The following is a 23,522-nucleotide window of genomic DNA, read 5'->3' on the forward strand; positions in this document are numbered from 1 at the left end:
ATTTTCACTCAGCTGGGATGTTCACTAGTGCTGTCGCCCAAGTCCTGGTCTACAAAAGTATCCATAGTTTGCAGAGCTTTTTTTCAGTTAGTCAATTTACTTTCTTTCTTTTTAGGTCAAAGCCTACCTTACAGCACAGCTATCTGGTTTGCTAAGGAGATCTTAGGGACATTCAGAAAGCTGCCCTGGGATTCAATCAATCAATCAAGAATGTGTAAATCATGGCAAATCTCCTGTGAGGGTCTCAATGCTCTGAAAAAGCAAGAAGAAGAAAGGGGCAAGAGCACTGCTGCAGCCTGGGCAGAGCTGGACCTTCTCAATGGGGTTGAGCTGCAGTCTCCATTAGGTAGATCTTGGGAGGAAGGACTGCTGCTGTGAGGCAGTGGCAGGGCTATGCGGGAGGCAAGCAGTAACGAGCAGCAAAGGAAAAGCTCAGAGAAAGCAGTGAAAATGAGGGAAAAGCAAGGAGAAGGCACTCAAAAGCAGGGGATAAAGCAAGGAGAAGAAAGGAGCAAGAGCTGAGCCTGGGACCTGCTCAATGGGGTTGCACCGTGGCCTCCATTTAGAAGGTCCTTGGAGGAGCCCTGGGAGGGGGTGGGCCTATGCTGGAGGCAGGAAATAGCGGGGGCACGTGGGAGCGCGAATGAGGGAAAAACCAAGGGGAAAGCAGTGAAAGCACGGGAAAAGCAAGGTGAGAGCACACAAAAAATGGGGGAAAATCAAGGAGAAAGCAGTGAAAACAAAGGAAAAGCAAGGCGAAGGCACACAAAACACGACGAGGGAAAAGCAAGGAGAAAGTAGATAAAATGAGGGAAAAGTGAGGCAAAGGCACTCAGAACACAAGGGGAAAGCACCCAAATCTACCCCAGTGCGTCCCAGTCTAACCCACACCACTCTATCCAACTTCTCTCCAATATACTCCACTCCCATCTATCTTACTCCAGTCTACCCCAATCCGCTCTACACCACTCCACTCCAATCTACCCTACCATAATCCACTCCAGTCTATCACAGTCTACCCCACTGCACTCTTCTCTACCCCACATCACTCTATCCCACTCAACTCCAATCTACCCTACCCCTATCTCACTCCAGTCTACCCCACTCCACTCCAATCTACCCTACCATAATCCACTCCAGTCTACGCCACTGCACTCTTCTCTACCCCTCATCACTCTGTCCCACTCAACTCCAATCTACCCTACCCCATCTCACTCCAGTCTACCCCACTCCACTCCAATCTACCCTACCATAATCCACTCCAGTCTATCACAGTCTACCCCACTGCACTCTTCTCTACCCCACATCACCCTATCCCACTCAACTCCAATCTACCCCTATCTCACTCCAGCCTACCCCACTCCACTCCAATCTACCCTACCATAATCCACTCCAGTCTATCACAATCTACCCTGCTGCACTCTTCTTTACCCCACATCACTCTATCCCACTCAACTCCAATCTACCCTACCCCTATCTCACTCCAGTCTACCCCACTCCACTCCAATCTACCCTACCATAATCCACTCCAGTCTATCACAATCTACCCTGCTGCACTCTTCTTTACCCCACATCACTCTATCCCACTCGACTCCAATCTACCCTACCCCTGTCTATCTCACTCCAGTCTACCCCACTCCACTCCAGTCTAGCCTACCATAATCCTTCTAGTCTATCTCACCCCAATCTGCCCTACTCCACTCCAGTTTACCCCAATTTACTGCACTACACTATTTTCCATCTAGCCCATTGCACTCCAATTCACCACAATATAATCTACTATACTCTACCCTACTCCAGTCTACCCCACTCCACCCCAATATACCCCAGTTCAATCAACTCCACTCCTCCACTCCAATTTACCCCTCTCTACCCACTCCCTTAAGCTACCCCAGTCCACTTCACTCCATTCTACCCACTCCACTCTTGCCGAATCTCACTCCACTCCAATCTCGACTCCACTCCAATTTATCCAACCCCACTCCACACAATCTACTCCACTGTAGTGTACCCCACTCTACCGCATTCTTCCCCACAGTACCCCAATCTACCCCACAGTATTCCAAAAAGCTGACGGATCTTTAGAAGCACTGGTGTCAATCAGGGATTCCCAGGCAAGATTTTTTAATTCATTCTTCCATTTTTTAAAATGCTACATTGTAATCCGGTTTGCACCTTCTCACCTCCAGGGGACAACGAGGTAACCTATAAATGGGCTATCTTGAGGTGTTTATAGGCTTTGGAACAATTACCTTTGAATCACCGAGGCCTTTTAGTGTTCATCTGGGGCTGTGTTCTGGTTAAAGCGGCTTTGATACCACCAGAAATCGATAGAAATGCAGCCTTAGTGTCAGTGTCACTAGAAGAAATATCCAAGAATGCATCATAGGCAAAATGGTAATAACCATATTATCGAGAAAATGTACCAAGTTTACAAAGACCAACTCCATTACAAATGCTACTGGAAGAGTGATGGGTCAGGAGAGAGGGCCCAATACGGCCTCATCCGGCTGCAGGTGGGCACAGGCGAGCCCGCTCATGGCCTGGTCTTTCCCTGGGCATGCTTCTGGGTGTTCCTTGCAGACCCCGAGTGCTCAGCACACAGAAGAGTGCTTTGCCAAACGTTAAACCCAGTTAAACCTATTCAACATGGAAAGTGCCTAGACCAGTTACTCAGAACGCCTTGAAACGCATACTTTACAAGATGTTTTCTCAATCTGCTACGGTGTGCGTCTTTAGAGACAAGATTGGATTTATAGAGCGATCTATCATCTGAGGGGGTTTCTTGGCCCTGAGCAGGCTTGAGCGAGCCAAGCCTAGAAAAGCTTGGTCTTCAACTTCTTGCAGAAGTCAAGAAGGGAGGAGGAGGCTATTTTGCGTAGTGGCACAGCGTTCCATCCTTTAGGAGCAATGTAGGAAAAGGCTTGACTGCCGGATCTGATTTTCCGTATGTGTAGGATGTGTGCAAGCAAAGTCTGGACGAACAGAGGTGCTTGAAAGGTTTATGAAACAGATGTGATTGTTGAGGTCTGCCAGGCCGGTGTTATGTAGTGCCTTGAAAGTGCGGGTGAGAAGTTTGAGTTGAGCTTGTTTGTGTGTGGGGAGCCAGTGGAGCTCCTTTAGGTGTGCTGTGATATGAGTGAGGTTGAGAGTGATTCTGGCTGCTGAGTTCTGAATATTCAGCTGCCTTCTGTGAGTTTTTTGCTGACCCCGGTATAGAGGGTGTTCTTGTAGTCCAGCTTGCTTTTGCCAGGGCATGCGTGAGAGCTTTCTGGGTGGTGATTGTGAGGCATTTGAAAATCTTCCTCAGCATCTACAGGGTATGGAAGCATGAGGCAGTGACTGTGTTGACTAGGATGGTCATGTTGAGTTTGTTTTTGATGACGATCCTGAAGTTCTTGACCTGGGTAATGATGGTCCATCTAGTCCCACGGTGTAGTGCTCTTCCCGAAGATCACAATTTCAATCTTCAATTGGAGACAGTTGGTTTTCATTTACTGGGAAATTTCCGTCATGCAGGAATTGACCTTGAACCGGGTACTGGGCGTCTTGACCATGGGAATCATAATGAGTTACATGTTGTCGGTAGGAGAGGACATTGATGTTGTGAAAGCGGATGATTCTGGCTAGAGGACTCCTTGCTTAACTCTGAAAATGAGGCCACAGGCACGCAAAGTGTACGGTGTCAGACTGAATGACTTGGTTCTTCCAGTCAGGAAGGAGCAGACCCACCGGAGTGCGTCTCCCTGGATTCTGATCTTGCATCAATAAGGGCGAGGTGGGGGACTATTGCAAACTCTGCAGAGAGGACCAGGAAGATGAGGACACCTTGTCCCTTCTGTCCAGAGTCATGTGGATGTCATTCATGGTGACGATGTAGGCATCCATGCTGGGCATCCATGCTGTGGTTGGGTCTGAATCTAGACTGAGTGGTGTTGAGGGGCTGGTGGTTATTGAGGTATTAAAGGAGTCATCTGTTGATTATTTTCTCTGAGATCTTAGCCAGGAATGGTAGCAAGGAGATCAGCCTGTAGTTGGTGAGCATTGAAGGGTCTGCAGAGGGTTTCTTCATCAGTGGGGGGACAGTTGTGTGTTTCTGTCATGCCGGTTCTTCCTCAGGGTCTGTACGGAGAGCAAAAAGTCCACCTCCAGGTACCACCAACTCTGAATGCTGTACTAGCACAGAGTATTGGAGTGGCCAGACAAGAGAAAGGGGTTTAGGGGATAGGAACAGTGGGGAGGGAGAAAGAGAACACACATAGGGGGTCATTTTGACCTTGGCGGTCTTTTGTCAAGATCGCCGTGCTGAAGACCGCCAGTGGTGGCGGTTTTCCGCTCAGCGTATTATGACTGTTGGCAGCTCTCCGTCCTTTTTCGGACGGAGAGCCGCCAACAGCCATACTGGCGGGCAGCGGGGAAGTGGAGGTTGCTCCACCTCCACCGCCACGTCAACAGAACACCACCCACCGAATCACGTCCTGTGATTCGGCGTGCGGTGTTCTGTTGACGGTGTGGTGTCGGCGGAGCAGCCCCCATGGATCCCGTCCCCTCCCGGAGGATCGACGGACCAGGTAAGTCGATCGTCCGTTAGGGGAGGGGGGTGGGGGGTGTTGTGTGTTGTGTGCGTGCATGGGGGTGTGCATGTGTGTATGTAGAGGGGGTGTGTGAGTGCGTGTATGCTTGCGGGGTTTTGTGTGTTTGGAAATGAGTGCGTGTATGTCTGTAGGTATGTCTGTATGGATGTGTGCGTGTATGTTTGAATGTGGGTGTGCGTGTCTGACTGTGTGTGTGGATGTTGGCATGTATGTCGGTGTGTGTGCGTGTATGTGTGCTGGTGGTGCCTGCATGCATGTCGTGTGTGAATGAGTGATGTGATGTTGGGGGTCGGGGTAGGGAGGGGGGTCCTGCCACCTTTGGGGGGTGGCAGGGGAGGGTGGGGGGTGTAGGGGAGGGAGTCAGGGTGGGGGTGGGGGAGACCCCTATCAGTGCCAGGGAAGGAGTTACAAACCGCATGAAATCCATGGCGGTCAGCCGGGTCCAAATACCGTCGGCAGTATAGTGACTGGTCATAATTGCAAAAATTAGACCGCCAGTCTGTTGGCGGTCTTACCGCCGCTTCTCCGCCATCCGCCAGGGTCGTAATGACCCCCATAATATTCAGATGGAACCTGAGCACTGAGTTCCCCTGACACACACTCTTTCTCTGGAACTAAACAGTCGGTCCCCGCCCTGCATTTATAGAGTAATGCTGAGTGTCCACTAACAAAAACATAAAACAATTACCCCAACCCCGTTCCTGGTTGTGTCTCAAACATGGCCATGACCAAAGGAAAGCCGAAAAGGAAATCGGAGACGAGAGGAACATGTTCCATCAAGGTCTGGAGGATTACAGTCTCTTGGGTTGTTGTTCAAGAGAGATATGCACAATCCGTACCCTAATAGTGGTGCCCATTTTTGCTCTCCCTATCCCCCAGCCAAGGCCACAAGGAATATAGCCTTCTCAACATGCGCTCTGAGAGGCCCCTCCACTCCAAAACAGGGCACAGTTTGTGGTGTCATGGCACTTGGTCAGAAGTCCTTGGCATTCATTTCATGTGATGTGATGTGGGTCAGCGAGGGCGCAATCCAGCCAGCACTGACTTGTTCACATCTATTCTGTCCCTGAGGATGGCCTGATCTGCTTGTAGGAGTCCCATATCAATCACTAAGAAGTCCAATTTAGTTTCCAGAATAGCTTTCACATCATTGATGACCTGTAAAGACAAGGTAAAGACAGGAGTTGGCACTTGAGCTGATCCAATGTGAACAGGAAAGGATTGAAGTATGTGAATGCAGTTACCTTTGTTATATATTTCCATAGGAGTTAACTTTGTTATATACACTTCCTGAAACTAAAGAAACAGCAGTACATCCGGATCCTTCTTTTTCCACAATCTGTTTTTGTTAAAATGAAATCTTGTCCATGTGTATCTACCTAAAGCTGCACCTGTAGCATGTAGGTGCTCCGTGCTTGCCGTTTCTGTACTAAGTAACTATGTGAACACGGTAAATCACCTCCTTTTAAGAAGAAAATAGGACGGGATGTGTTCAACAGAACATTTAGCTAAATATCTGTGTATGGTGTCTTTACCCTGGCTAAGTTTCGATCATGGTAAAGAAAAGATGGTGTTTATATCCAGTTAAACATTGTGTATCACATTCTAGTACATTTGTATTTCGTAATTTTAAATCTCTTTACATCCCACAGGACAAATTCCTTGAATGCATCAATTGCTTTGGAATAACAGCAATGATTCAGTAAATCAACAACACATGGTCAGAAATAATCAGCTCCAGTATTCAGGAAAACATCAGCGCAGTCAAAGACTGAGGAACCTGAACATAGACTGATAGATGCTGGAAGAAGCTCCGAAGGACAATTCAGTGAACGCAGGAGTCTGAGCTTTGCACCTTCACACCTCAAGACTAAGAAATGACCTCTAGAAAATTAAGGCAACAACACTGATAAACCACCTCCTGAATAAACAGACGACCAACATCAGCTTTAATCATGGGATCTATATGATGTGACTACCACAGTGCTCTGATTCCTAAAATGATAACAGGCCATAATTCAGTGCTCAAGGTGTATTGTAAACTTCCTCCCTACACCACAGCAACCAGAGAAAAACACAACAGAGTGAAGAAAACAACTGAAGGGTAAAGGGGAGAGGACTTCTGCTGTCTTCAATACAGCAGACTCTCCCAATGTGCACCTGCCGAAATGAGGTTAATCCTTACCCACAAGCATTGAAAACTGTTATCCAATCTAAAGACATAATCTCTCGTAAGGAAGCCTTGCTCATATTATGAGTGTGGCAACTATTTAGTGACCATTGTATTTTACTTTTAAATTGGAAATTAGATGTCTTGAATAAGAAAAAATACAGGAAAGCAAGAGTAATACAAGTGCTTTACAACCATGTTGGCCCGTCAGGAAACACAGTCTTGTGATGTAGACAAACATAGACCCGACCCAGAGACTCTAACCATGAAAGAAGAATCATACACAGGCAGTGAGAGCTTTAGTTTGTCATCTCTATTAAAGCACCAGCAGCAAACACACACAGGAGAAAAGCCATTCAGATGCAGTGAATGTGTGAAGAGTTTTAGTCAGTTTTCATACCTGCAAAGACATCAGCGAACACACACTGGGGATAAACCATACCATTGCAGTGAATGTGTGAAGAGCTTCTGTTGGTTATCACACCTACGAATACATCAGCGAACGCACACAGGGGAGAAACCATACCATTGCAATGAATGTGTGAAGAGCTTCCGTCTTTTATCAGATCTCCAAAAACATCAGCGATCACATTCAGGTGAAAAACCATACCATTGCAGCGAATGTGGAAGTAGTTTTAGTGAATCTTCAACATTAAGGAAACATCAGCAAGTACACACAGGGGAAAAACCATTCAAGTGCACTGAATGTGTGAAAAGCTTTAGTCGATTATCAGCTCTCCAGTGCCATCAGCGAACACACACCGGGGAAAAACCGTACCAGTGCAGCGAATGTGGAAGTAGTTTTAGTCATTCATCATCATTAAGGAAACATCAGCGAATACACACAGGGGAAAAGCCATTCAAGTGCACTGAATGTGTGAAGAGCTTCAGTCGGTTATCCCACCTCCTAAGACATCAGCGTACTCACACTGGGGAAAAACCATACCAGTGCAGTGACTGTGGAAGTAGCTTTGGTGACTCTACGACATTAAGGACTCATCAGCGAATACACACAGGAGAAAAGCCATTCAAATGCAATGACTGTGGAAAGAGCTTCAGTTTTTTATCGAACTTTAAACAGCATCAGCGAACACACACTGGGGAGAAACCATATAACTGCAGTGAATGTGTAAGTAGCTTTAGTCAAATATCACAATTACAGAGACATCAGCAAACACACTCAGGTGAAAAACCATTCAGTTGCACTGAGTGTGTGAAGAGCTTTAGTCACTCAGCACTCCTAATAAGACATCAACTTACACACTCGGGGGAAAAACCATTCAGATGCAGTGAATGTATGAAGAGTTACAGTCGCTTAGCACACCTCCAAAGACATAATCGAACACACGCAGAGGAAAAACCATACAGTTGCAGTGAATGTGTGAAGAGCCTTAGTTGGTTATCACACCTCCAAATACATCAGCGAACACACACAGGGGGGAAACCATTCAAGTGCAGTGAATGTGCGACAAGCTTTAGTCAGTTACCAAGCCTACATAGCCATCAGCGAATTACAGACGATGATACAATTACAACTATGTGGGACATCCAAATGCCAGATGATAAAAAAGTTGATGATAGAAGACCTGACTAGTCAGAAAAGAAAAATCACACTCAAAGCTTTGTAGAATTATAAAAAATGTCTGTTGTCAGTGATTGCTCATTTCATTTCTATACTGATAAGAAGAAGAAAAGAAGTTGCAAGCAACACATTCATACATCAGCAGAGTGTGGACTAAAGGAAAATAAACTATTTTTTCTTCGATATAGTGGAGTTATAAAGAAAAACCTCCAAGCACACCTGTTCATGCCGCCTGTAAAAACAACACTATGAACAATGCTTGGACTAACAAGTGTATTTTCAGCTAACTTTGGGATTTAGTGCTAAAACCCATGAACCCATAACGCTCAAACAGATTTAACAAGCACAAACTGGAGAATATTCATAGCTGGTTGTGGTGTTTGGTAATTTTATGCAACATTGATGGTTGAGTGACAGCAGCCAGAGAACAGTGTCCAAAAACATGAGAAGTGAAAGTAGGAAAATGTGAGCTGTAACTCTCATGGTTAATGCTTGTAGTGCACAACATTTACCTCCCAAGGCCTGATGCATGAGAAGTGATGCTCATTTCCATCATCACATGGTCCTTCCCCAGTGGCGTTCAACAGCTGCATCCTTAGGAGACTGGACGGCTCACCATGGACTATGTAAATGATTCATTGTTAGAATAATTGCATGTAAATATATTTTATGAGTTTCTTATTTGCAGAGAATCATTCAACCAAATCCTGTTTGGTGCAAGGTTAGACTCATCAATTAATAATAACTTTATTTAGTTAGACTCATCAATTAATAATAACTTTATTTAGTTGTTGCCAGCCGTAAAGTGCATTATTACCATTTGTACAAAAACCCATCTACCCACCATATCATGCAGTATTTCATCATGAACAGCTTATAAAAATCACAACTGTGTCCAAAGCAGTGGCCTTCAACCCTGAAGTGCATTATTCAAACATAATTAAGATCACAGTCACATTTTATAGCTTCTATAAAGTACATACACAAAAAACATAAACAAACTTAAGATCGCATATTAAAAACTATCAATAAAATCACTGGACTATCTTAAAATACTATTATTTTAAAATCAACTATTAACTAGGTGCGTCGCGAAACATGTCATCTACGAATATGATAAATCACCACTCCCATCCTTTAATTGTCTGACTTCCTTCTAATTTTGTAATATTAATAGCTTTGCACATGCAAATATAGTATATTGTCCTAGATGTACTTATGCTGCTTTTTCAAGAAGAGCATTTATAGTAGAAGCAAACTTTGCTCCACAACATGCCAAAGGGGTTGACGTTCCCGATAGCCAAGTAATAATGGCTTGCCTACAAGTGGGTATATTCATCTTCTTGAAAACTGGTTTAAAAAATTGCTTCCTGTAAGTAGTGACTCTTGGACATGTGCACATTAAATGACAAAGTGACTCTAATTCATAACCTCATAAGCGACAATTTGTTTCTGTCTTTTCACCCTTCCACGCTGGGGTGAGATCTTTGGACTCAAATATGCCAAATCGAGAAAACATGAAACATGATGGAAGTGCATGGTGATATATGCTTGAGGTTTTCAACTGGTATACATATCCATAACAGTCCAAGCGTGCCGTCGTTTTGCTAGGATTTTTATCTAAAATAATTAATTGTTTTTTGAAGAAAGATTACTGCACCTAGCAAATGCTGCACACCCTATCTTACTCGTCTAAGCCTCCTGTATTCCTAGCTCTGTCAGAGGTTCCTCAAGATAGGCACCCCAAGAGTTGGCTTGCTTTCCCTCCATCTGGGCCTTTATCTCCAAACAGCACAGACTATTCAAAGTTCCTCTTTCTGTGAAAGGGGACGCCAACATAATTTCACAAAGGCTTTAAGTTGGAATTTGCAAACAAACCTGTGCTGGAGAAGTTTCTTTTGGGTGGCAAAAGACTGCCTTGTAGGCCTTTGTTTGAAGCTGATTTAACGTTGCAGTTTTGTGCCAGAGTTCAACACCATATGTCAGAGAGGGTAAATCGATGGTAAACAAACGACAAATTGCGTCCCACAGACACTCCCAGGTATTTATATAAATAAACAGATTTTACCTGCTGGACTTTTATAAACTACCTGTGTGCTTTATATTTAAAGTCCACCAGACGCACAACTTTTGTTTTCCGTAAGTTCAGCTCTAACCCTTGCTTCTCAATATAACGTGCCAGAGCATTGATCGATCTTTGAAGGCCGATGGGAGTTTGAATTAATATTACTATATCATCTGCATATTGCAGGAACACTATCTTCTTTACTAATACTGGAGGGTGGCTTTCTTCAATTGACAAATATTTGTACAAATCGGCTAGATATAAATTAAAAAGGCATAGGGCCAAAACACATCTTTGTTTTAAGCCATTGCTTGTACACATTTTTTAAGTGAGCCTACTGCCATCCCCTAATATCACCGGGGCCCACGTATCACTATGTAGGCCAATAATTGCAGTTAGCTTTTTCTCTGGCATCTCAATGCTCTAATTTCCTCCATAGACGGTCTTGCAGCACTCGATCAAAAGCTGACTTAAGATCAATAAAACAGGGAAATAACCTGGATAGAATCAGTGTATGATAGCAACATTATTGCTAGGAGAAAAAGACATTGAAAAATGTAGCTCCTAACAGGTTTCTGAAGGCTTCACGGTTAAGTAAAGACTTAAACTTGAGTAGTAAAGAATTCCAGCTTTTAGAAGCTAGAATCCAGAACTGTCCACTCTATACATTTCTCTGGAAAAAAATCTGGATTCAGAAGAAAAGCGACACAAATGATAATCAGGTCTGTGTCTATAAACAAAAAGGAAAGCTCATTTTATAAATTCTGCTGGTAAATGCAAGGACTCAAAAAGTATGTGCTGCCTCGTGATTAAAGAGAGAACATTTATGACGCAGTTGAGCCTTTCTTAAGCCACAAATAGGATAGACAGCAGCTTTCTGAATCATCTTAAATGTGCTTTTGTGTTGCTGGAGCCACCAAATGCACAGTCTTCTCATAGCCCAGCCTTTCGTAAACAAAGGAGTCTCCAATAAAATATTCATGGGAATGCATTCCACTGAATTAATTGTAACAAAGTGCCGAGTCCCTGCTGCTGACCACCATCACCACATCCTAGTAGTGGTAGTTTGGGATGGGGTTGCTTTTAGAACCTAGAAATTAAACTGTTACTTGCTGTTAAATGCCAGAATTAGCACAGCACATCTGTGCCGCCAGAGCTCTGTACATCCGGGCATGTTTCGTATCGAAGGTTTTGTGAACCAGTGAGTCAAAAGTATCAGCACCTGTGACTAAAGAGAGATCACTTCTGATGGATACTTCTACCTGATGACACCTTACCTATAGCATGATCCCCAGGTACCAGTCTGGGTCAGGAATCTTCAAGGTATCACATTGCCGGTAGGGAGCCTGGCATTGCATCATTGCCAAAAGCGGCATTCAGTGGCGTCACCAAAGCCATATGGCGTTCACTCCGGCACAAGGACACAGTTCTTTTTTTTTTTTTTACTCTTGGCATAGATCTGGAGCTCGTTTTCTCTTCACTTGGGGGTATTGCAATGTGAAGAGCATGCATGTAGAGGAAGATTGTTTTGTAGACACCTTTGGGACTTCCTCTGCACAGCCTCACCTACTCTGATTGTGCGTCCTTTAATCTAATTGTAATAGTAGAGTGAATTCCTGTGTCTTTGGTTACAAAGTACTCTGGCTTCATTATACTAGGACCACCCTAGCTAGACTGGGGTGACCTGCCTTATGTATTTCGACTGCTTTAAAAGCTGCTCGTGAGAAGCAGCGGGTGAAGTTGTCCTTTATGAATGTAAGGCGGGCAGCCACAGAATCTGTGGGACATCAAAAACCTTTTATCAGGGCTTACGGGGTGGTCCATACCACGCTGGGGCTTGAACCCACTCTTATCACAGTACATACTTGGGAACGAGCACTCATAGACAATTTAGTTTGGGCATTGTTTGTTGTCATTTATCCTTTCCATCAGGATAATATGAAAAAGTCTCAGTCTGTATTTGTCACTGCAATAAATTATTACCACAAACGCTGTTACATTTGACTTTTTTGTGCAAATATTATAATCCTTTTATCAGTCGGTACTCGACACACCTTTTGAAAATATTGGGTTTCGACAGACCAGCCTTATGTTATTTACAGATCTTTTTCCACACCTGAGGTTTGCTTGAAAGTGGGGCTTTTTTTCAAAATCAGCTGTTCGGCACTGCAAATCTTTGTTGTTTTAATAGTATTCATTTTATATGCTGCAAGTTCATTTTTAAACGTACACCTTAAAATACTGTATTGGTTATTCAATGTGCTAGGCTTTCTACGTATGTTTTAATCTTGGCTTATTTATTGTTTTTATGTGTTTTGTTTCCTATTTTTATCTGCTATTATGATTATTCACTAATATTCGAATAAAGATTGATTGATTGATAATGAGAGGTTGTGGATTAGTCGTTATTTTTAAGGAAAACTGAAGCAACAAAACTCTACAGCTTGATGCCCCTCACATTACTGAATTATCCAACTTAGTGCTAAAACTTTCTCCCTCGATCTCCCTGGTTGTGGTTATATCTTACCGCCTCCTGGACCTGCTACTAACTTTGTTCATTCCTTGACCAAACTGACTTCACCGGCACTATCTTACCCTCATTTTTTATCCTGAGGGATTTTAATATTGGGGTAGTAGATGATATCTCAGATGCAATTTCTAGAGACCTTATGGGCTCTATGGAGGCAGTTGGTCTTACGCAACCGATCACTGGACCTACTCGTAAGGATGGTCATAGTAATGACCTTATCCTTGCCTTGGATAATTTGAAACCATCAACAAAATACCTAGATTTGGACTGGTCATTTTCTTATTCTTTTTCTTCGTCAGGCTTCTGATTCCTCACACTCCATCTGCTCTTTGACAAGAATCACCGTTAAGGACTGCCCAAGGGCGAAACTGGCGCCTGAAGCTTTGTCGAGTGCGCTTTTTACCACCTTATTCTGGTCAGCCAAAGCTGAGGCCGACAATAATAGTTCAGCCCCTGCTATGGACACAGAAGTGCCTGAATCCTTCGCCTTTTTGCCACCTGAATGTTCTTTGGAGGTGTCGCGTGGGCTCTCATTATCCTAAATGAGACTACTGGATTTCTGGCTAGCAGAGTTATTCCTGGTGTGGGGGACTAAGTCTTACCCACTCGGAAAGACCACTGTCACCCCAAATCCGGTTTTGCTCCGGCTAACTAGCAGTGCCTCATCTCTCCCAAGGGGAAGAGATGATTAGGCAGCCGAGCGCATGACATCTTTGGAACTTCTCAGGGAAGTCGTGGTCACTCAGATCCAAACCAGCTCTCTCATTTACAGTATGATCTCATATACAAATGACAAAGGCTGTTTGAGTTTTATAGATTGTTTTAATAAAACGACTGCATTTTAGATATTAAGGATTGAAATAGTCACGAGGAGAGTGAAACATAAGAATAACGCTATCATGGTGTTAATAAATTCTACTCTCTCTCATTTAGTTCTATTTCGAGCACAGCATGTTAAGCTTCTAACTTGCCTTTCAGATTCCCTGGGAAACCATCAACCCTCATACCTGAGCAAAGGCCTGTGATCTGGTTCAGCATCTGCAACGGGGCAGTCAGTGTCTAGTTGTGGTTCCCTGGTCGGAATCTCCCTCTTGCCTCTATTAGGACAAGGAAGTGTTTTTATAAGTAACATGTCAGTGTGATCACAAAATGTCCCTACGCAAGAATGCCAAAGACTAAACTCCTACCACGTCTATCGGCAATATACCAGACTGTATCCTTGACTGAAGCACAGAGTGAACAAGAATGTGTTATTGAGAACTCAAGTGCTGAAGTAGGCTAAACAGTGTGATATAAAAAATAAAACAAGACCGTAGAACTGGTTATTTGAAAAATAACAGTATGAAGCTGAATAAAAAGCATTTAGAGCAAAGTGCACAAAGGCTCTAAGCTGCGAGCAGAGGAATAAAATACATCCAGGGCAAAGTGCACAAAGGCCTAACGCCTGAAGCTAACGCGCAAAGGATACATAAAACTGACCACACTACACCCTCCCCTTGTCGGTAGCAAGTGGTTGTAATAATATAAAAATATGCCCCAGATAAAAAAAATATACCAAATACATTTCGACAAGTCCAGAGGACAGCAAAGCAGAAAACTAATTTAGATTGGTAAGCATGTGACGGTAAAGCCAAATTCGATTCAATGTCAATTACAAAAAATCCAATTCTTAGACGGAAGCCACGGAAAGCAGGACATCATCCACTTCGACAGATGTCGACACCGGAAAATCCACGCCAAAAACTATCATGGAGCAGGTGTGTTCCAAAGCCCCAGATCCATCCAGGGCCCATGAATGAGACAATACCATCCTCCTCCAGGAAGGGAATCTCATAAACTGCCTCACGAAGCAAACGCAACCGCAGTGGACAAGTCTGGGCATGAGCCCTAATCGGGAACATCAACAGATCAGTATCAACCACCGGGGGGCGCTGTAGTGAGAGACAGAGAGCCAGTGCATGTTCAAACGAGCACGAAAGGCACCGAAACACGGGTTGCACACAATCCAAAACCGGTCGGATTGACAGAGACCAGTCACACTCCAACTGTCCCGGGAGTGTTGCTCCAAAATGCTGCATCATGCGTTCACGACACAGCTGCGCTAACTGGAGCGCCAATATGGGACCTCGTTGTGGTGGGACAGCCATTGCGGAAGAACAACAGCAACAGCAAAACACCAGCCAACAAAGCCAAAGTAATCGGAAATCCCCCAAAAATGCTTCTGAAAATAGAATGAATAGCCGAAGGTATCAAACCGAATATGGAAGAGAAGGTATGAGCAAAACCAATACCAACGGCTTTGAAAAAATGTGCAATTCCAGCAGTGCTGGATGCATTAAATATACATCCCACGAGTTCACCAAAGTGGCTCGGAAAGTTAGTATTTAATAGGGACTGTATTTCTCGCTTGCAGATGTAAGGGCCACATGCTTTTGAAACAATAGAGCCTTCAGTCGACTCAACTTGTCGGAATTCACCTTGGAAGTAGCAATGTGAGGCCAGATGTCCTCTACCTCCCTAAATTGAGTGGGGGGGAAACAACACATTCGCCAGCACGTAACGGCCTTGGTGACAATGACTATGTAAACTATTACGGCACGCATGCCACAACAGGCTTCACTGTTAAGAAGGATGTAGCTGCCGTTCGAAAGCACCTGGAAAGTGTTTTTAATTACTGGGACTGGAACTCCCTTAAGATAGCAAGCTAAGTTCGCAATCGAGGCATTACACGCCCCATGCAAAGACAGCTGCTTACAAACCATTGAATGGCTGACAGTAGTTTCGCATTCGCTACCGCTGAGAAAAACCTCCCTCATACCATTAAGACATCTGTATAGAAAGGGAAGCTCCCACACCTCATGTATGTAACTGTCTCCCAACTTTTCATATCTGCCCACCGGAATATGCTTTAAACAAGAAGTGAATTGCAGAGTGGAGATAGGCAAATTAATAACCCCGTGAATCAACCACTCAGCTGACGGAATCTCAGCCACAGTAAAAGGCAACTTCTCCAACTTTTTAATATTTAACATAACATACGTCGCTTCCTTTTTAGCCATGAGCTGTTGTTGACGTGTCTAATTAAAGGAAATAAATATCTCCCTGGCTCGGATGTGCTGCCACGGAACGCGACCTGCCTTTAATGTCTGTAGAGTCCAACCCAGCTGCATGATGGACCGCGTTTGACTCTGCCCATGATATAAAGAAGACATATCAGATTTAATAATGTCTATAGCACAGGAAACAATGTTGTAAATCGTATATACACGGTCGGATAGGGTATGCATTCCATTATCCACAACAGACAATGCTTGTATTAAATTTTCCTGATCAATTTGCCTTAACCGGGCTGCTGCCTCTTGTTGTGAAAGTTTCCAAATTTCATTATATACTTCATACAAAAAACGTTTCTTCCGGGGTACTCTTGGCCCTGACAAAAAATCTTGCAAGTCAGTATCATTAGACAGTAACGTGAGATGTGTCTTAACTGCATCTAGCATGGATGACTTTAACCATTGTTGACAAAGTTTCCCCACGCTATATGTAGTAATGATATCAGCATGTTCTGGTGATACGTAGTGAGGGTCTGCCCTACTAGTCCTGAACCCCCCCGAAGAGGTGACAAAACGTTGATGACACCCATTAGTGTCTATGGGCCACAATAACCACCCGCCCGGACGCGTCAATGAAGTGTTAAGCGTACCATTCTGGACCCAGTCTGTTAGCTCAGTAAACGTGGCATTAAGATATCGCTGCCAATTTCTCAATTTGGAAGGGACAGGTATGCTAGGCAAATTCAAGTCTCTAATCGTCGCTAAGCCCAAATAGCTAGTCTGTTGTACAGTGTCATTTAAGAAAATCATTTGGACAGGAATAATACATGCCCTAAACAATGTGTCCCTAGCTCGCATCTGCCAATTCTTCGTTCCCCAGACACTTTTCAAATCAACAGTTTTTGACCAGTATTCATACCCCTCAACTGAAAGTTTGGATACAAACAAATTTGAATACAGCAATTTAGTATCAGTCAATAACATTTGCTTAATAGTATGCAGAGTAACCTTATAATAGTAAGACTTAGCACTCTGTTGATTATGCCCAGACAAATATGCACATTTATCAGAATAAGTTTTAGAACTCTCCTGTGGAGGAGTTGGGCAATGTTCCCATTGCATATATTCAAATATTGATTTAGGGCTACTAGCTTTATGAATAAAGTGGTGTCCATAATATTTGTAACAAAACATGTCACCATAATTATCCCTAAACTGGTAAGCATCTTCATTTTTATAGACAGTATAATATTGCAATTCTGTCAACATAGAATCTACCGTCTTTTCATCCCAATCATCAGAGACAATGCCTGGTATAACGATATCATTCATTGATAATTTGAGAACATATGGTATTTGAATTATCTCAGTGGGACCATATATATCTAACATTACTCTATCCCACACAATCCCATCCGGAATCGGCACAGCAGAAATATTCACAAAGGACAAGTCTCTTCGAACCATATGTGATGAAAAATGCGGTTTCAACACCTCCTCCACGTGCTCAATCTCAGATCGTTCAGGAAGGAAATGACCATGTATTACCAGAAAAAAGGTAACTACAAACCCCAGCCATAGGAAAAGAGTCATCACAGTCATAAAAAGCCACAGATAGTTCCAAGGAACAACAAAATATGTATGTTTGAGCCAACACAGCAGCTTACGTGGACCCAGGGCTAGTGTTGTAGAGGACGAAGAGTCCGACACGGTATCATCAGTGGTGTTCAAGCAGCCGGAGGTTGTTCTTGCAAAAGGTGCAACCGTAAACAAAGAAGCAGACAGTGGCTCTCGCCTTGGCACGCTGTAGACCACATGTTCAGCAATATCAGTAGAACTTACAGCAACTTGATCAAAAGATTCCAAATTATTCGCCGTCAGTGGAACAATCGCAAGATCAGCCTCCACCCTCCCTAAGCCCGGAGAGGAAATGGCATCAGTGCAAATCACCTGCAGCGGAACTTCTTCCCCAGTAGTGAGAGGGATTCCGGAACTACTGGGCGCCCCTCTTGGTCTGCTGTGCAGAATCGGCCACATGTTGTAACTTGACATTGTCAATGGAAACAACGCGATTTCTTTTGGCCCCTTGCAACGGTGGGAAAATCACAGTTCTTGTGCCGTGGATCCCTAGCACAGGGACTGGCACTCGATAGGAAGGGCCAAATTATTTTTTCACTGCGACCTTTTCACGCACAAGATCCCCAATTCTGGGAATCCAACCAGTAGGCGTTACTGGTTCATCCTTAATTCCTGTGGAGGCAGCACTGGCAGAAGAGTTATCTTCACAGAATTGTTGTAAATCCTGTAAAACAGTGACACAATCATTTATGTCAAAGGGCGTATCTGCCGTCTCCACACCAGGACCATCTAGATCAGGAACATACATTTGTGTTCCAAACAGGCACTCATATGAAGTACGACCCCCCAGGGACCTTCTAGGCAAGTTATTAAGTGCTCTCTGTACTCCATAGAGGTGGGCTAGCCAACTACGACCCGTACCTATTACTCTGGCCGTTAAGGATTGCTTTAAATCGCGATTTAAACGCTCCACGACAGAATTTCCCTCGGGATGAAATGGAGACGAGAACTGGAGCAGGACCCCCAATGAAGCCATGGTTTCCCTGAATGCCTTAGAGGCAAAAGCAGGGCCCTGGTCCGAATGAAAAGCCGCAACTGCTTATGTATCGACAAAGATGCGCAAATCTTTAATAACAGTTAGAGCGTCAGCCGAGCACTGTGGCCAGACCCACACAAATCTGGAGCATGAATCTACAGCAACCAATATATATTTGTATGCACTATCTGGTGACAGCGGAACACAATGATCCAAGTACACACACTGTAAAGGTTTATTTGATATGAGAAGGGGCGTCTGCTGCGGGCGTCTAGCCGTGGAAACTTTAATTTGTTGGCAGATATCACAACAAAGGACATACTGCTTTGTCTCCTTATAGAGACCAGGCCACCAATAACGAGCCTGTAAGAGTGAAATGGTGGCAGCCACGCCTGCATGTGCAGAAGCCGCCCCCTCATGTGCTGCAGTAATTAATCGAGGTCGCTCAATTTTATTGGGCATTTCACTTACACCAACGCCTGGGATTTTAACTACAGCGTTCAGCATACCACCCATACAGTAACTATATTTAGAAGGGAATCCTTTAGGAAATGACGTGCCATCAGCCGTAGCTTTTATGGCAGCCAAAATCTCTGTGTCTGGTTTGGAACTCGAACGAGTTACTGCGGCCACAGTGGCAACTGCCACTGCCGATTTCGCGGCTTCATCAGTTAAAGTATTACCAGCAACGTGTATTCCAACGCGCTGGTGTCCAAGTGTATGCACAACATGGACTTTAGGAAGCGTTTCCTTCAGATCCGCAACCTTCCCCCACAGCAATTTGTGTTTAATGGTGTTACCTTTGGAATCTCTGAACCCATTCAACCTCCAGTAGTGTAAATATTAATTGAAAGACTGAACACAGTAATAGGAATCACAAACCAGCAATGTAAATATTGCCGGATCCGCATGTTCCAAGGCTAACAACAGAGCTTTCAGCTCAGCCAACTGTGCCGTACAGTCTCCCAAGGTCTGTGTATAAGTATGTTGGGGGCAGAACTCTTCCCCCTCCATATAGCCGCTCACCACCGCACATGCAGCAGAATACTGTTATTTAGTCCCAACCGCTGGTTGCACAGAGCCATCGGTATACATGACCACCTGATATTGGTCAATAGGCAATGTGCCAGCGGGAACTGGGTATTCCATTTCATATTGAAGAAATTCTTGAGTTTGCAGTTGAGGGTCAAATATGTAATCTACATCAGTGGCTGTCAAAGACGTTGCCCATTGTATCCATCGCGGGTGTAAAGCTTTCGAATTAGGAACACTCGCTTTTGTAACAGCCTCTAAGGCTGGAATCGGGGAAACGACAATGATGCGCTGGCCCTGGGCAAGAGGTTGTTCTTTAATCACAGCCCTCGGTACAGCAGTGAGAATTTTCTCAGTTTGTGCAAAACGTTGTTCTGCAGCAGAATACAAGTGAGACTTGTACCCTATCGGGACTGTCTCACCCTCATTAAAGGTGACATATGTAAACCCAACGGCCCCAGGTATAACCCTGATGACTAGATGTGTTTTATTGTCCCGTGTGTGTAAATGCTTTACTGCTAAGAGATCAGTTTGCAAATCGCGAAGAATATGTGTATGCTCATTCGTCCAAAATCTACTCGAAAAATTCGGGTGAATCAACTCGTATAATGGTTTTATACGTGTAGCGTAATCAGGAATGTAAGTTCTGCCATAATTAAGAAACCCCAATAACGACTGGAGTTTCCGAATCGTATTAGGAGGTTGCAACTGTGCACATTTTTCCAAAAAGTGTGGCGCTAAGCTCTTGCCCTCATTCGACAACTCATATCCCAGGAAAATGACGCTGAGGAAGGCAATCTTTGATTTTTTAAAATTAAATTTGTAGCAAATTACAGCAAATCCCACAACAATGTGCGCTACCCGCCTTAAATGTTGCAGTAACTCATTGTCAGATATATATCATCAACATATGACAAAGCTTCAGGCTCCAACTCGTGCAGAATTTCAGTTACATGAGCCGAAAAGAGTCCTGGGCTATTCTTATTCCACTGAGGCAGATGACAAAACTTTTTCTGAGAGCCAAACGCGCTAAAGCTCGTATAGTCCCTACTTTCGGGCGCTACATTCTGGCAGAAGAATCCATTTGAGATATCTAAAGTTGTTTTGTATTTCTTACGCACAATATTATTCATGAGCGCTGCGCTATGTGAATTTTGTATTGCATATGTGCGTGTATGTCCATTTAAATGTCTGTAATCCACCACTATCCTATAAGAATGGTCCGGTTTAGCTACAGGAAATAAGGGATTATTCATCGGCGAGACACAGGGTGCAATAACGCCCTGGTACTCCAACTGTGTAAGTATTTTCCTCACTGATGCCCTTGCCTCAAATTTTATAGGATATTGCGGTTGCGGCTGAGGTTCGCCTTCTATCGGAATTACATGATAAGGTGAATCCCTATCCCACCCCACATGATTTCTATATAAGGCGGGTGCTTGTGCCAGTGCCCATGTATTACTATAGGACTCTGCTAGTTCTCCTGGAACAAGTGGTGAGAATGAAGGTGTAATAACCTCCTCCCCAACTGGACAGTCACGAACAAAGTCAGGGGGCCAATCCTGTTCGGCCAGCAGAATGTCATACAATTTGACCACACGGTCCCAAAAGATGGCGTTTATAGTGCGCTCAATGTCCCCTTCTAATTGCAAAGTTACTGTATAAACTCTATCGGGATCAGAGACACGCATATCTGCCATTTCGACTTGTATGAAGTCATCAGTTGCTTTCACCTCCAGATGCTCTAGAAGATTCCGGCGAACTATTGTGACCTCTGCCGCGCTGTCTAACAGTGCTAACGCCCATGTCTTGTTCTTCAAGAGAACTCTCTTCTTGTGTGGCATGTCTAACTGAGACTGCCGCCACCTTCTTCTTTTTAAATTGCTGCTTTTGTTGGATCGGTTTCTCTTCTTTCTTGACAGAAACCTCAGCTGAGCGTTGTGATTCCTGTCTCGGTTTCACGTACTCTGTTCTCCGCTCTGACCGCCCACCTCTCTCATTTCTCTTTTCCGATGAGTCCTGAAAGGAACGAGATTGGCGTGTATCAGTATATTGATATCTATCAGGCCTCTTCAAATTATCCCTATTCCTGAGATTATACCTAGTCTGTGGGGTCTCCGGTTGCGGAGATTGTCCCCTGTCTTTTTTAGGTGTTTGTTGTTTTTTCTCCCAGCCCTTTTTAGTACCCTCAGGTTGCTGTTGTTTAGTAGGATCCTTACTACTCTTACCCTGTAACTGTGGTTTTTGAGGTCTATCCCCTAGGCTATCACGACCGATACTCGAATATGTTTCTGTTATTATTCTCGGCAGCTCCCGCTCTTGATTAAGTTGCGGGACGTCTCGAAGACGCATACGCACCGCTAGTGCTACTGCCTCACCTTTGAGATTACTCAAAATAATAGAAGAAACTGCGGCAAAATTGCCCATCAGATGCATCCCTAAATCTAAGGCTGGGGCAGCCCCATATTCATCCTGAATTTGTTTCAGCACTTCCGGTAGATTAGCCAATGTTGGTGTACCGTGTGCTGTAGTGTAGAGCGCGGCAAACACCGTGCCCCAAGTATTACAATGATCCACAGTAGGAACCATTCCATACGGCAAACACATCGTCAATATTCTATGTTTATCCTGAGGTCCCGTATGGGGAAATACTGCTTCCAGCGTATTAATTTTTTGCGCCAGCCAAAATGGAGTTTCCTCTGGTTTAGCCGGTACTTTACCCATAACTGAGTATACAGTGGCCGGATTGATACCCGGAACCACCGCATGTGGTTCCGCCGGAGCAGCATGCGCTGCGTTAGTATTTAAAGTCTGCATTACAAACTGAACCAGTCTTCTATATGTAGTAGCTAAGTCTAGATCTAAACGACGAACTTTAGCCACTGCCAAGTTAGCAACCGCAGGATATGGTGTGTATGTAGCCAATAAAGGCCAGGTAGGACCATCATTACTCAGTGGACCTAACCTAACTTGTGCTACAGTGTGTGGGAGGGCGCCATCAAGCCAATTATGGTGTTCTTGATAAGATAAAGGTATCTCTAAGTATGCATATGCCCTGTATTGTCCAGGAACATTCGCAATAGTGTAGTCATGAAAAGTGTTTGTACCCCCATCAACTGCTGGAAATACGACCCAAGAATAAAAAAAAGCTCTGTTCTGTAAGCTGCATGGGCGTCCACCACAAACGAGACCGGACCCCCCTGGTTCGTTAGACCATGTGCTATCAGATGTCCTGTGAGCGGCTGGCGCATATTAAGCGCTATATTCACTACATTAGGATTTGCCATTTGTTTTAAAAAACAGCAGTAGGTCAGAGAAGGCACACCAATATCGGGGTTCTCCTTTCAAAGTTCAAGCTTGAACAACCGACCACTAAGCAATAGGATGTACCTATATTATGGTGGCGGAAATCCTCAGCGCCACGGACGTCTCCGTTAACGGAACTGAGGAGTCAATATATATGAGACCGAGAGAGTCAGCCAGACCCGAAAATTAGAGCCAGACCAATCGTTGGCGGCGCCATGTTGCGTGGGCTATCATTATCCTAAATGAGACTACTGGATTTCTAGGTAGCAGGGTTATTCCTGGTGTGGGGGACTAAGTCTTACCCACTCGGAAGGACCACTGTCACCCCAAATCCGGTTTTGCTCCGGCTAACTAGCAGTGCCTCATCTCTCCCAAGGGGAAGAGATGATTAGGCAGCCGAGCGCATGACATCTTTGGAACTTCTCAGGGAAGTCGTGGTCACTCAGATCAAAACCAGCTCTCTCATTTACAGTATGATCTCATATACAAATGACAAAGGCAGTTTGAGTTTTATAGATTGTTTTAATAAAACGACTGCATTTTAGATATTAAGACGTGAGCCGCAATAACTAGAA

The 23,522-nt window shown here is 44.2% G+C and overlaps 1 pseudogene; it reads left to right on the forward strand.

The window, feature by feature from the left end:
- LOC138288397 (zinc finger protein 721-like) overlaps nt 1–12,792 on the forward strand; it is a 246,702-nt pseudogene extending 233,910 nt beyond the window's left edge.
- The last annotated feature ends 10,730 nt before the right edge of the window (nt 12,793–23,522 follow it).

Source organism: Pleurodeles waltl, chromosome 4_1 (genome assembly GCF_031143425.1).
Source record: "Pleurodeles waltl isolate 20211129_DDA chromosome 4_1, aPleWal1.hap1.20221129, whole genome shotgun sequence".
Lineage (NCBI taxonomy): Eukaryota > Metazoa > Chordata > Amphibia > Caudata > Salamandridae > Pleurodeles > Pleurodeles waltl.